Source organism: Macrotis lagotis, chromosome 8 (assembly GCF_037893015.1).
Source record: "Macrotis lagotis isolate mMagLag1 chromosome 8, bilby.v1.9.chrom.fasta, whole genome shotgun sequence".
NCBI classification, from domain to species: Eukaryota; Metazoa; Chordata; class Mammalia; order Peramelemorphia; family Peramelidae; genus Macrotis; species Macrotis lagotis.
The window spans coordinates 161,976,447-161,987,354 of NC_133665.1; positions in this window are offsets into that span (position 1 = coordinate 161,976,447).

The following is a 10,908-nucleotide window of genomic DNA, read 5'->3' on the forward strand; positions in this document are numbered from 1 at the left end:
GATAATCTTTGCTAGCCTTGCCATTTTTATTTTCCTTTTTTTCTTATATACTATTGCAAACTTTCCTATAACATTGCATTGTACATGCAATGCCTTACTCAAAAAAACTTCATTAGATTCCCATTGCTTACAAAATAATGTTCAAAATGAGACATTTGAGGCTTTTTTTGCAATCTCTTCCTAACAACTCTACGACCTTTGAGAGAGAGAGAGACAGACAGACAGACAGAGACAGAGACAGACACATACACACAGAAAGACAGAGACAGAGATACAGAAAGAGACAGAGAGATGAAACAGAATGAGACAGAGAGGAAGAGTTAGGCTAAGATGGGAGAATTCAGCCAGTTAGACAATAAGACTGGGACACAGACAAAGAAATAGATATAGAAAGACAAAACACAAATTGGGGAGAGAGGTGAGGCAGACAGATACACAGAGATAGAGAAGTAGGAGAAAAAGAGTGTTAAAAGAGAGAAACAGAGATATACATTCAAGAAACATAGAAAGGAGGGGGGATAGACAGATATAGAAAAGCAAAAAGCATGAAAAATTGAGATCCATAGGGTGAGGAAGACAGGCAGAGAGAGGCGAGACAGACAAAGAGGTAAAAAGAGAAAGAGAGTGAGCACCAGGGGGGCTTCCACAGGAGCACCAAAGAAAACAAGGCGCAAATCTTCTTTTCTTCCTAATGAGTCGTATGAACTAGTTCTTGCAGGCCATGTTGAACCACATATTTAAACTTAGGATTGTCAAGAAAGAAGATATCCTGAAAAACCTTTCATCTTAATTAAAGTTATGCGAGTTATGAAATACTTTCCTTTATATTAAGCTCTTATTCCTGTGGAGAAATTTCTATTTGTTTTTATCTAATTTGAGCTTCAAGGTTAATCTTAGTTTAAGACTCTCCCTCACTAGGATGGCGAGCCCCATTGTGTTCTCCTCAGACATGATGTATATGCATGTATCCGCCAATGTCCTGCTGGGCTCCAAAGCCTCTCCCTGCTTTCCTTCTACAGAAAACAGGCAGCAGAGATGGTGAAGAGAGATGGAAAGGGAAGGATTTTGGGGGAAAAAAAGGTCATTGAGCTTTCTATTGCGGGGGGAGAGCACCTGCGGCAGGAATATAAATCCTTAAATGTGGAGTTTCTGATAAAACTTTTCGGAATGCAGAATCAGACGGAGGAGAAGAAGGGGAGAGGAGAAGAGGTGATGAGGGGTAAGAAATGGAAAACAAAGAAGAGGATTATGTTTCAGTCCTGCAAGAATTTTGTTTTAATCCTTTGAAGCATTTAATTGAACAGGTCACCCAACAGCTGCTCTTTCTAATTCTGACCACTGTAGGTGGATGGGAAGATGAACAATTCTGGCTTGCACTCTTCTTAAGTTTACCCATAGCAACATGGTGTTTACCAAAGTTCTATGAGAGAAGTAGTGTGGGCATGGTTCTCTCTATTTTTACAGTTGGGGTAAGTGAGGAAAACAGAAATAACATGACTTGCCCACAGGCACATGTTTAGGAAGTGCTAGATGAAAGAGTCAACCTTCTTTTTCTCCAGTGATCTTTCTCACTCCGGTGATCTTTTCACCATGTTGCCCTATTCTTGAAGGCACTAAAGATTTAATTTAAAAAAAAAGAAAGAGTGAAAAATGCAAAAGTTAATGATATTGGACTTGAAGTTAGGGAGAATGAGGTTCAATCCTACTTCACACATTTAATAAATCATCACACTAGATAAAGCAGTTCTACCTTCTGACCCTCAGTTAACTCATCTGTATGGTGAGGATAATATCTACCCTACCTCTTTGCATTGTTTGGAGGATCAAATGAAATAAGACATGCAAACTACTTTGCTAAACTTAGAGGTTATATAAATGAAAACTTTTCTTATGACTTAGACTGTGCCTCTACCTCATTGGAGCATAGTTAGAGATAGAAATTTCTGTCAGGAGTTTCAAAATATTACCAATTATATTAGAAATGGCTTGATATTAACAGCGGCATTATGAGATGATCAATCTTGTTGGGAGCAGGTCCTCCAGACGTTCAGAGAGCTAGGACCAGCTATGGACAATGTTATCCCATCCAGAGGAAGAAAAACAAAACAACCAAAAAGAAAATCAAAAAATACCCCTTCAGAATCTGATGAACACTTTATAAAATTATCTCTTATGTGTCTCTTTCCCTTAATCCTAATTCCTCATACCAAAAGTGACTAATCTGTAAACATGTTTATCAAAAATAGGTATGTACAATGCTAACCAACTGCTGCTGAGTGGGAAAGGAGAGTGGAAGGACATTTTGTAACTTAAAAGTACACGTGTGCATATGGATGAAAAAAAATTAATTAAAAAACAAGCAAAAGAAAAGAAAGGACTTGTTCATGTAGGAGTCTTAAGATTAATTTAAGAATAATTTAAATTACTCTTAAAAAAGTAAAAACACAATCTTAATGTTTTAAGATTATTTTAAGAGTAATCTTAATTACTTCTAAAAAAAGTAAAAAAAAGTAATCTTAATATTGTAATTCCACGTGGCAAAGCATGAGTGAAAAAAGTCTGATAACGAGTATTGTCCAACTGTCTTATTTTATAAAGGAGGAGTTCTGTGTTCATGTTCATTAAGAAGCAGGGCTGGGACTCCTAACCCTGACTTTCTGACTCCAGAGGCTGGAATATATTTGATTCCCCTATCATTATCACCTAGCGCAAAGATGTCAAATGTGTGTCATTGTTTAATAAAAAAGAGCATGATGATCAGTTGACATTAATAGACTCTATCCAGACCATGGACTGGACTTGTCTGATGCACATTCTAGTTTTTTGGATGTTCAAAGACAGGGTGGAAACACTGAATCTTTACTGTGTTCACAACGGTTCTTGGAAAGTCAGTTGTCTTCTCTCTATTCCTCAGTTTGACCTCTCTTAGTAAGACAACAGATGATTATATTTAGTTATTGGAACTTAGCTCTGAATTCATACCCACTAGCGAGCCATTGAATCCTTTCTGAATTGATCATATTTCAGCTAGTGCTAGTCATGTGACTGATGATATAGAAACAAGTTTGATCATCATCATCATCATCATGATTAAAAATAACGCAGTAATATAGCATTATAAGGTGATTCACATGTGTTGTTAACCTCTTTGCTCCTCCCAACAGCCCTATGGGCTATCTGGTTATTATTACTATTACTATTATTATTATTCCCATTTAAATATGAGAAAACTGAGCCAGAGTGAGAGCAAGAGCTATCCATGGTCAGTTAGTCTAGGTTTAAGGTAGGATTCAAACTCAGGGCTTCCTGATTCCAATCTCTTGATTTATCTGTCCACCGTACCACTAAGCTACTTGGATTCTAGATACAACATTTACTCAGCAAAGAAATGACAAACAAAAACAGGCCAGGACAACAAGAACATGATGTAAAATCAAACAATCGCATTCCTAACAATCAGCTGAAACTTTTATTCTCCTATTACCCTCCTAAATCTTGAAATTGCTCCAAGACATTGGATTGATTTCAACCCAGGAGTTCTGGGACACATAAGGTTCCCCACTGCTATGTCTTCTGTGAGTGAGCAAAGTCGTGTAAACAATATAATTTCTGCAGGAATTTTAATTCCCACTTCCAGTAGAAATGACCATCAGAAGCAGTCTGATGCACTATGGTGCAAAATATATCTCAGAATGGTTTTTGATGCCTCCACTTTGGTTTTGTTTTTGTTGGCATCACTCTCAGACTTCTTCTAGGCTGGACTCTCTATGATGGATGTGATTAATAATAACAATAACCAGAATTTGTATAGTGTCTACTAAGTATTAGGCTAATGCTAAGCATTTTTCAAACATTATCTCATTTGACCCTCACAACAATCCTTTTTACAAAAGAAGAGGCAGAGGTAAATAGAGGCGAATTGACTTTCTCAGGGTCACATAGCTAGTGGCTATGGTCAGCTATGAACTCATTCCAGCTTTCACAGATAAGGACTTGCGTGATTTCTGTGTCTGTCCGTCTTCCACCAAGTGAGCAAAATCTTGCTGTTGCCTCCTAACTTTTGAAGGTTACTAAGAAGTACAACAGATAGATCATTGGGTCTGGGGTTAGGAAGAGCTGAGTTAAAGTGTGACCTTAGATGCTATTAGCTAGATGACTGAATAAGACACTTGGCCATGATTTGCCTGTTTCTTCAACTATAAAAATGGTTGTAATACAAGCACCTACCTTGTAGGGTTGCTGTGAGGATAACATGAGATAATATTTCTTATATTGCCTATCATTTATGTCCCTTTAAAATGCTTCTTCTCTTTTTCCTATCTTACTACCCCCAAGCTAGATCCCCAGTTGGTCCTTGCAGCAGGGTGGAGATAGTGTCCACAACATTTGAGGACTCCTGCATCAGGTTTCTCATTTCTTGCTTATGTGGTTCATTTTACACAGAGATTTAGAGCAATAGCTCTATTGACCCATTTTCTATAAACTGGAAATAGCAAAAGCCTACATCTTGAACCTTGAAAACCAACTCTGGAAAATAGAGTAAACATTATAATCTTTTTCATTATACTCTTTTCAGTCAATCAACTAGAAATTTATTTCTGGGCCACCATCATTTCATTTTCATTCCTCCAAACTCCTGCTACCTTTTTTTTTTTACCTTCTTGCTTAGTGGGCAACTGTTTAATAGATATCTTTTCCTGGATAAATTTTAGGTATGTCAAATCCAAGGCCAAAATACTACTCATAATCTTTATACCCCCCAATTTTCTTCCATTCAAATCTCCTGATTTTTGTCAATGGTACCATCTCCATTCTTCTGTCTACTCACATTCATAATTTCAGATTCCTTCTCAGTGTCACATAACTCCTTTTGTGATTTCCCTTTTGCTTGCCTACCTACCCCAATATATTCAGCTGTGGACTCTACAGCTGTATCTGTGACCTTCTCTTCCCTCAGATTTTACCAGCCCATCTAAGGCCATCATTAGCTCTTGCCTATGGTATTAAAAAAAGGGGGAGCTAGGGGGGAACAGAGGATAGAGCACTGACCTTGGAGTCAGGAGGACCTGAGTTCAAGTCTGAATTCAGACACCAAGTAATAATTACTTAGCTGTGTGACCTTGGGCAAGTCACTTAATTCTATTACTTCGCAAAAAATAAGAAAAAAAGAGAGACATGTAATGATTTCTAATTAGTTTCCTGGATTATGGTCTTCTCCAGCCCATCCCCCACATAGTTACCAAAATAATCTCACCATAGACATAGATTTATACTTATGACTCTTTTGTTCAAGGGCCTTCAGAGGTTCCCATTTGCTTAAAATATACAAATACCTTTGCCTGTCATTTAAACACCTTTGAAATTACTCTTCCTCCTGCCCTTATAGAATTATTTCTTACTATTCTTCTTCCTGAACTCTATGTTCTTGTTAAAAATGGACTACTAACTATTCTCTAATTTCTTTTTGTTTTTGGCAAGGCAAATGGGGTTAAGTGACTTGCCCAGGGCCACACAGCTAGGTAATTATTAAGTGTCTGAGGTTGGATTTGAACTCAGGTCCTCCTGACTCCAGGGCTGGTGCTCTGTCCACCGTGCCACCTAGCCTCCCTGTTATTCTCTAATTTCAATTTTCTTTCTCCTATGTCTACAATTTGCACCCCCTGCATAGGATGCCCCTTCTTCTCCATCCTTCCAAGTCCTAGTCTTTCTTTAAAGCTCACATTTCAATTCTAGTTTAGACTGAAGGTTTCCTTTATTCCCCCTAAGCCTCATTGTCAAGGCTCTTTCTCTTGTCAATTTTTCATTCTCACCTAGGAGTTGTGCTCCCAGTTAAACATAAACTCTGTGAGTGCAAGGACTATTTCATTTAGATGATGAATAAATTATTATTCATTTCAACAAATAAATGTTGATTTGCTTCATTCAGGCATAAACTTTCTTTTTGGTTCACACATCACCATTCTAAGCTAAATTGGTGATTGAAAATTCACAAAATATTAAGAAACACTTCACAGTAGCTGCAAAAAGTCTGTCCAGGTCATTTCTTTGGAAAGCTATTCTCACAGAGTATCTTGACGAAATGAAAATGACCTTGCTGTGAAATATATAAATATAATCTATAATACCTCCATTAAGCTACAATTCCCCCCTAACTGCTTTGTATTTCTTCTCTTTATTTTTCTTCCATATAAACTTATGGAGATAGAGGAAATCTGATGCAGTGAAAAGAAGCTGATCTCAGGGCTAGTGTCTACCACCTTGGATATGTATTGGTTGGGAGACTCTAGAGAAAGTCCTCACCAAGCAGTAGCGTGGTGACCCAGTGCTCTCAGCACTACAGTGCTTTAGAGAATTTGCTGATCTGGGAGTTGTCCATATCAGCAAAAGCAATGGGTTCATGCTACACTTCTCATAGGGGTTCTTAACCTTTTTTGGTGCCAGGTTTGGGCTCCCTTCTGTCTAATGATGTCTATGCACCTCTTATAATAGGGTTTTTAAATATAGATAATATAGAGAATTATAAAGAAAACTATTTCTATAGAAATTTAGTTATCATAATATGTTGTTACATTTTTATGAACCCCTTGAAACCTCGTCTATGAAACCCAGTCTAAGAAGCCCTAACATAAATCCACATACATAGACAATTTACATGTGTATAGATGTATATGGAACTTTACAACCCAATAACACTGTCTCTCTTGACTGACATTTTCATTGACTATTTCCTAGATCTGGGGATGGCTCTCTTTCCTCATCTTCTTCTCCTGACTTTTCTGACTTGTTGAGAGAAGGGCATTGTTTCATTCTTTGTATTGCTTCCCTTTTGCATGACCCATAGCAGGGTCTTAATAAATGCTTGTGGACTGAAGATAAATTCTTTTCAGTTGATCAATCCAGAGACATGCTTATGTGGATAAGTATATATGCACAAGTGTATATCTATACATATTGCAGACCCGTGTGATATATATTTAATAGAACAGTTATTAGATAGATACTAGAATGTGAAGACAACTGACAGGCATTGTTTAAATCATTAGGTGATAAGTATTAACCACATTCTATGGCTCAGGGAATAGGCAGAAAGATTCAAAAAGAAATAAAACAACTTCTCTCAAGAAAAAAAGAGAAATCAGGACAGGGAGATGAGGACAAAGAGAGCTCCACACACTGGAGAAAACCAGTGACAGTGCACAGAATTGAGAGATAGTGTCATGGACCCCACATTTTTGCAAGGAGGCCAGTATTACTGGATTGCACACTATGTGGAGGGAAGTAAAGTCTAAAACGTCTGGAAAATTTAGTGATGATTATAAAAGTTATTAAGGGTTTTGAAAGACAAACAGGTTTTTTTTTTTTTTAATTTCATCCTGAAGGTGATAGGGAGCCACTAGAGGTAAGAGAGTGACATGGTCAGAACTTCACTTTAGGAAAATCAATTTGATAGCAGAGTGGAGGATAGACTGGAAAGGGGAGTCACTTGAGGCAAAGTGATCAATCAGAAGGCTCTTTTCAAAAGTCCAACCACTGGGTTGGATAAAGGCCTGAGTCTGGGGGATGACAGTGTCAAAAAAGGGGCATATATAAGAATTGTTTTAAAGGTAAAATTGATTAGACTTGGTATCAGATGGGATATGATAATGTTTGTCCTTCATTTTTAGAAGATCATGAAATCTTAGAAGAAGATGCCATGACAAGCACATGAATTGGATTTGAGTGAGGGGATGTAAGGCTGAGTCTCCAGTCTTACTTTCTCTTCCAGAGTCATCTGGGTTCAGTGGTCAGATATGAATCAGGACAACTGGAGATGTTCCTGGATGTAAGGCAATCAGGGTTAAGTGACTTGCTCAAGATCACAAAGCTAGTAAGAGTCAAGTTTTTATGAGAAGGGAGAGAGAATGAGTAGTTTAACATATTATCTGGGTGACTGGAAAGATAGCGATGACTTCTACAGTAATATGAAACAGAATAATGCAAGGGCTGGGTGGGGGTGAAGCTACTGAGTTCAATTTTGGAAGTGGAATATTTAAGATATCTATAAAATATCCAGTTTCAGATGTCCATCATGGAGTTAGAGATCTAAATCCTGTTGTTAGGAGAGAGGTTAGGACTGGATAAGGCTATTAAAAGTCCTTGAGATAGAGATAATTGAATTCATGGGAGCTGATAAGTTTACCAAGCAAAATTGTGTAGAGGGAGAGGAAAAAAATGGTCCATGAGAGAACCTTGCTAGGTATACATGATTAATGGATATAATCGGGATACAATCTAAAAATCATATCAAATATGAGAAAATATGGTGTGTATATATATATATATATATATGTGTGTGTGTGTGTGTGTGTGTGTTTCTTTTATGAATATGCAAGTGGGGATATATAAAAATGTATAAATATAAATGTGTATCTATATACACATTCATACACACATCTATATAAAAGGATAGTATGTATAAACTATATATTTTTCCATGAATAGGGACATGGAAAGCAAGAGAATGGAGAGTATTAAGGAGAAGGGGGTGATTGAGAGTTACAAAGGCTGAAGAACTACAGGGAAGTCAAGAAGGGTATTTTGAAAAGTTACATTAGATTTGGGAGTTAAGAAATCAGTAGTATCTAGAGAAAGCAATTTCCATTGAATTTTGATAATAAAAAGGAGACTGCTGGGAGTTAAGGGGAAAGGAAGTTGTAAGTATTGATTGGAGATAGCTTTCCTCAAGAAGTTTATCCCCCCAAAGGAGGAGTAATATGGGATGATAGCTGGTAGAGATGGATTGTTCAAGTCAGGGATTTTTGAGAAAGAGGGAGATATGTAATGTTTAAAGGCAATAGAGAAGTAACCAGTAAATAGGGAGAGACTGAAGATAAGTGAAAGAGAGGGGTGATAGAGCAATCTACTAGAGAGTATAGGTTGGAATAGGATCACGTGTGCATGTGGAGTGCTGTATCTTGGCAAAGTTAAATACCTCTTCATATGGGGCAGGATAAAAGTGGAGATAGTGGTGAAAGGAATCTAAGGCATGTGGAATGAGAAAGAGGAAAGAAGAGGCCCCCCATTTATCATTTTCTTCATTTATAGTTCAGAGAGGTATGGGAGAAAACATTAAATTTGTTTTAATTTGTAATCCTCTTATTAAAGTTTTAAAACTTTTGTTTTCAAATGACTATGGATAGTTTGAATATTTTCCCTTGAAGGTTGCCTGTTCTTCCGCCAACCATCAATTTAGGAATGTGTTTTATTTTTTGTTGGCTGTCTTTGGAAAGGAGAACTTTATGAAAGAAGTTGCTGGAGGTTCCCATTTCTTCCCTAGTTAACTGTTTCTCTTATTATCTTAGCTGAGACTGGTATATTTGTGCAGATTTTTTGTGGGCATATTTGTGCAGATTTTGTGTAATTCAAATGGCTCGAATTTATTTTCTGAGATTCTTACTCTCCCTTGGTTAGGCATGAACTGTTCCCCCATTCACTAATGTGAAAGGTAATTTCTTCCCTGCTTCTCTAATTTGTTTGTGATGTGACCTTTTTTATGCAAGTCATGTATTCATTTGGAAATTATTTTAGCCTATGGCATGAGGAACTATGCAAAACTTAATTTCTGCCAGACTGTTTTCCAGTTTTCCTAAAAATTTTTATTATAAAGTCAATTCTTATCATTGGATCTTTGGGTCTATCAAATATAAGGCTACTGTACTAGTGTGCTTCTCTACATTAGGTGTCTAATCTGTTCCTTTGATCACTCTCTATTTTTTTAACCAGCCCGACATCATTTTGATGGTTACTGTCTAGTTTCAGAGATGCTACTATTGGGTGCCTTTCCTTCCTACTTTTTTTTGTCATTTTTGTTCTTCCATGTGATCTTTTTTCACTAATATTGTTAATCCCTTGATAATTTGATTGCTATGGCTTTAAATAAGTAAGTTAATTTAGGCAGCATTGTCCTTTTTGTTACATTGGCTCAGCCCAGCCATGCACAATTAATATTGCTCTATTGATTGAACATTCTTAATCAGTACATTACATTAACAATAGAGTATAGTACATTAAAGCTTTTATTATAAAGGTACAGCATTTTATGTTGAATAATGAGGTATTCTACATTAGAATTTACACAATTTACACAAGTAAGGCCAATTTATACAAGTAAGCAAGATGCAAGGTAGCTATTGCTAAGAGACAACCAGGTGAAGTGCTTTAGATAATTTGATGGGGAAGAGGAAACTTTATCAAGAACATAGAGTCATTTGTTAGGAATATTGAGAATGAAAAAAGTATACACATGTGGAATGAGTATATGTGAGGCTTGGATAAAAGTATGTATAAATTCACGGAGGACAGGCATGATGGTGTGATCAGACTGAGAGAACAATGTTTGAATAATTTTGTTGGGATGAAATGGTATGAAGGGAACTTAGAGCAAATATACATGGTAAAGTATCTTGTATAAAAGAATATGTCTCAAATTAGGGCAAAATAAAGCTAGCTTTTTTAAAAATGTTATTCATTGCAAAAAGCCTTAAGAGAAGAAAATACATTGAATGCACAGAACCTCCCCATTTAACTATGAAAAAAAAAATTCTGTAGCAGAGTAAGATAAAATATAGATCCCCTATTCTTTCTTCACTTGATCTTTTGTGTTTGATCATAAATGCACATTGTGAAAGGATGTCTTATACCTCCAAGCTAAACACTGTTTGCTACTCATTAGTGATTTATAAATGATATTTTCTCCCTGGTGACATATCTTTTGATATGATTCTCTAATAATAACATCCACCAATATTAAAATAAGCACATCCCCATGTATTGTGATCATCTTCAACTACATTTCCTCACGAAAATTAAATTTTCGCACACCAACTGATATTGTATGCATATATTTGTCTACCATCATTATAAATCTCC